Raw genomic sequence first — 4,726 nt, 5'->3', positions numbered from 1 at the left:
TCAACAGAATTCCTTACTTAGAATTTCTGGTTCGCAGACTTCATTTGGAAAAGTCGAAAATTTCCTCGATTTGGGATTCAAGATAAACCGGTGACTTGGGACACCAAAAGCCAAACCTTTCCCAAGTGGCGACTCTGAATTAAATAAATAATCTCATTTCGAATATTGTCACTTAAATTGGAAAAACTCCCCTCGCGCATTTAACCCTTCGGGGTGGGCGCGCAAAAAGGAGGTGTGACAGCTCTGGCGACTCTGCTGGGGAATCCGAACCCAGAACCACTGGTTCAGGGTTCAAGAATTCGAGCTTAGAATAATTGTTATATTTGGCTTTATTATCTGATATTTATTACATGTTTTTTTGCATAACGTGCTAAATGTTGTCTTTTACCGCTTTGATATTATCTGAACTGTATATAAACTGTGCCGAAACCCTTCTCTTCTTACCTCCGGGGAGAAGCTCGCTGGTCGAGACTCCCTATTCTGTTAGTGTCAATACCTGAAATAAGAAAGAGGTCGGACAAGTTACAAAGCCGGACGATCTCGCGGGTCCCCGGTACGTAGCCCCCTCCTCGGCTCGAGTTGTCCGCTCGGGTACACTGTCTAGAACACCGACCCAGGTTTTTGAACCTAGTATAACAAAGCCACATGCCGGATCCCTAGTAGGAACGCTTATTTGCATCATGTGTATTTGACTTAGGGGACTCAACACAGGGGTTGGGTCCGTCTAGGACAGACAACCTGAAAAGAAAAGACCATCATGCTGCATTCCTACCTGTGCTGTGCATTTATTTGCTTCGGTTCCGCATGTCGACCGGTTCCTAAAAAAAGGGAAAATAGCGGCATAGGGGAGATAATTACTTATTTTGGAAAATAAAACCAATGTTCAAGTATTGTCAAAACCTCGCCGGAATTTTTCTAAAAAAAAGAATAAAAACAAAATTTGTCTTCTTAGTTTGAATTATTAAAAAAATACAAAAAAAAAATTTTCTTTCATGTCCAAAATCAAAAAAGAAGGTATTTTTTTTAAAAGTAAAAAAAAACGGAAAATTCATAATTCAAAAAAAATGTGTTGTTTCTTTCGTAGTACCCCTTTTATGAATTCAGACTAATAGTCCAGATTTTTCCTAAAAAAAAAATATAATAAATATTTTCTTTAGTCTTTATCTTTTTTCAAAAAAAAAAAAAATAATAATAATAATAATAAAAATACATATTTTTGATTTCTAGGTTTATTCGATTTACGGTATGCCCGAACTACGCCGGTTTGATTCTCACCGGATGTGAGATACGTAGGCAACCCTCGTCGGGTTCAACCCCCATTTTGGCTAAAATAGCCAAAATCAATGAATAAAAAAATGCGTTTCAAACTTTAAAAAAGAGTCGTAAATAAATCGGGTGACGCTGTTTTGTCATAAATAGCCGAATGTTCCCGAAAGGGACGCCGGAAGGCTGACTTTGCATAAATAGCCACCTTTGGGTCTTGTTTAGCGTTTTGTCCAGTAGACCCACACAGCCTTAAAATCTTCATCCCCGAAGTGTTTAAAGGCCGTTGTTCAAAACTTGATCCCCTCTGTAAAATATTTCGAGTCAAGTCATTTTTGTTAAAATCACCTTAATAAATGTGCAGGATGAGCACGATGCAAAATGAACATTTTTCAATAATGACCAAAATCCCTGTCAAGTTACGGCTATGGTGGAATGATCTAGGTGTTGAAGGACAAAATGAGGTTAAGAAATATCTGAAAGGTCTTGTGGGTCTGTTGGAAATTCAGCCTCGGGGAGATATCATAAGAGCTTTGGTTACCTATGCGACCCGGCGCACAATGTTTTCCATTTCTCTGATTTTGAGCTCACCCCGACTTTGGAAGAAATGGCCGGATACATCGGGAATACTGAACTTCCGTTGAGGGAAAAATACTTGGTCGCCCCGAGAGTCGTCACGGTACATCGGTTCCTAGATTCATTGAAAATACCTAGAACAGTCCACAACCCGGATCTAGCAGCCGGATTCTGTACTCCATGCTTCATATATGATAGGTACGGTCATGAGGGGGGATTCAATAATCCAATCAACAAACTGTGCAGCAAAGGAGTTCGTCAGAAGTGGGACGAGCACAGACGGGTAGCGTTCATGATAATGTTCCTGGGCCTTCTGGTATTTCCAAGGAAAGATGGAAACATTGATTTGAAGGTATCTGGGGTCGTCAGCACTTTACTCACGCAAAGTGACAGTACCCTCGCACCAATGGTGGTATCTGACATATTTCGAGCTCTCACAGCTTGTAAAGCTGGGGGAAATTTCTTCGAAGGTTGTAACTTGCTCCTACAGATATGGATGACCGAGCACCTCTGCCATCATTCCGAGATTTTGAGCCATGGTTCCTCGGAAAAGACATGCATAGAAGAATCTTACACGAGAACCAAAGAGATCAGTTTGCCCAAAGGAGTCCTGGCATGGACCTCGTTCTTTCAAGCTCTTACCGCCAGCCAAATACAATGGACGTTGGGATGGTTGCCTGTTGATGAGATCCTATATATGTCTGCAGCTAAAACTCATTTCTTGCTGATGGGGCTTAAGAGCATTCAACCTTACGCACCCGGCCGAGTTTTGAGACAGTTCGGAAGATGCCAGACAGTACCTCATGAGGAAGATCTTAGCGCTCAAGCAGTTGAGATAAGTCCTAACGGACAGTTCCCAGAAGCAAAGATTCGCCAAATCTGGAATGAGGGTCAATATTTGAAATCAGATACTTGCGTGCGGGATCGAGCCAAAGGAGAAACGGCGCCAGGTTACCTTGCATGGTACAGAAGGGAACTTGAGCATGAAAGGCCAGCTAAGAGACCCCACATCCGGAATTTCACCGAGTCATCGCAAAGGCATTGGGATTGGTTAGCAAAGGAAAGAGGCTATTGTGCCGAAATCAGCAGGTTAAAGCAATAAGTAGAAGGCATGAAATACGAGCACAACGTGCAAATTGCTAGCAATCTGGGAGAGCGGAACAGGTTAATTCAAGAAAATTAAATGCTCAGAGCCAAGATCAAACAGATAAGGTTGGATGCAGATAAACAGCCAAGGCGTCGATCAGACGAGCACCTGATAAAAAGGCTAAAAAGCGAGATCAGAGAATGGCAAGATGGTTTGGAGAAATCTGAAAATGTCATAGCAGAACTCAAAGCACAGTGGGATACAAGAGCAGATAAGCATCGTCGATACCTGAATCAATTGGAAGGCGACCACGAGAAAACTGTTGCTAAAATGAAGAGAGAGATGGCTGCACTTGAGATCAAAGCAGCTAATCAGGCTAAGGATTTCCAAATTGAGAGCAGATACTGGTATGACTCAATAGCCCAGATGAAGTTGGAAGTACGGCGACTGAAGCATCAGCATGTACAAGATGCTCAAGTCTTCAAGATATGCAACGATCAGATAAAACGCCTGCTCGTAGAAAAGAAGCAAACCAGAGATAGGATCAAGGCCATTGCCCATGCCATCACCAGACGATGCCTACGATGTGAGAACATGTCCAGCGTTACCGTCCTCTCGGCAGTAATGGGTTATGTCAAGCAGACTATGCACGAGCTGGAGCAACTTGAGAGGGATTTCACGCCTAGGACCGCGGCGAGGCCGAACGATGCCCCGCGGACACCAATTTTCAAAACCATAATGCACTCATAAGTCGAATCGGTATCTTAGCATTTTTTGCATGTTTTCCATCTTGGTAATTTTAGTCTATGTTGAGTCTAGGTTTATTTTCGAAGTTTGCTTTTTCTTTCGCAAAATGTAGTTTGTAATAGACCACTTCAACAATAAAAAGGTTGCTTCTTTTACGCCCATTTGTGTTTTTCGAACTACGTAATGATCTGATTCACGTAGGCATCGTGATACGTAGGCAATCCTCATCGGATCCGGTCGCATTTCTGTTACTGCAAAATAAAAAAAAATAAAAAACATAAAAGAAAAACAAAAGAGAAAAAGAAAAAGAAAAGAAAGAAAAAAGAAAACTAATAAAATGCCGGAATGACGCATGCTCTCGTAGCAAACATATAGTTAACTGTATAGGTGCATCATGCCCAACGTGAGATTAACTATATGTTATTTGCTACAAATTAACCGTGCGTTTGTCATTGAGTATTCCAGGGTTTTTGAAAAGACGGTTGGTTTGGTGAAAGTCTGGCCTCGCACTCATATTTCACGAGGTCAAGGAGAAGTGTTCAACTACCTATTGTCAGGGCCAGAAGCAGTACTCACACTTACTTCACCAGGTCAAAAGGAAGTGTGGAAATGTCTTCAGAAATTCCATTGCAAACAATCCCTGTTTCCGAGGAAAGCTCGATCTTAGCCGTCCTCACACCTGAATCCGCAACTGCGGAGGAAAATAGAATCCTACGGCTCCGCATGTTGGAAATGCTGGATGACTGGAATAATGGGAAAGAGCCGCCAAGTGTCGTCCCCGGATTCCCTGAATTATTCTCCAGGTCAAGTGGGACTTTTAATGTCCCCATAAATTATCCTGCCACCCCATTCGGGTACCCAGCCACCTCAGCCTTCTCCGCTGGATCGCCTTCTGAGCCTCATCCCCGAATGTCATCCACTGATGCAAGCATGAACATCTTTACTGCATCGCCTTGCCCGGTTACGGCACAGCCTACCACGTACAAGCCAAGCTTTGACTCATCTTCTTTTACATTCCAAGCACCATCGTTCTCAATGGAACCAACTAGGTTC

This window comes from Nicotiana tabacum, chromosome 7 (assembly GCF_000715075.1).
Source record: "Nicotiana tabacum cultivar K326 chromosome 7, ASM71507v2, whole genome shotgun sequence".
In the NCBI taxonomy this organism is placed as follows: Eukaryota; Viridiplantae; Streptophyta; class Magnoliopsida; order Solanales; family Solanaceae; genus Nicotiana; species Nicotiana tabacum.
Note: the sequence above shows the minus strand (reverse complement) of the source record.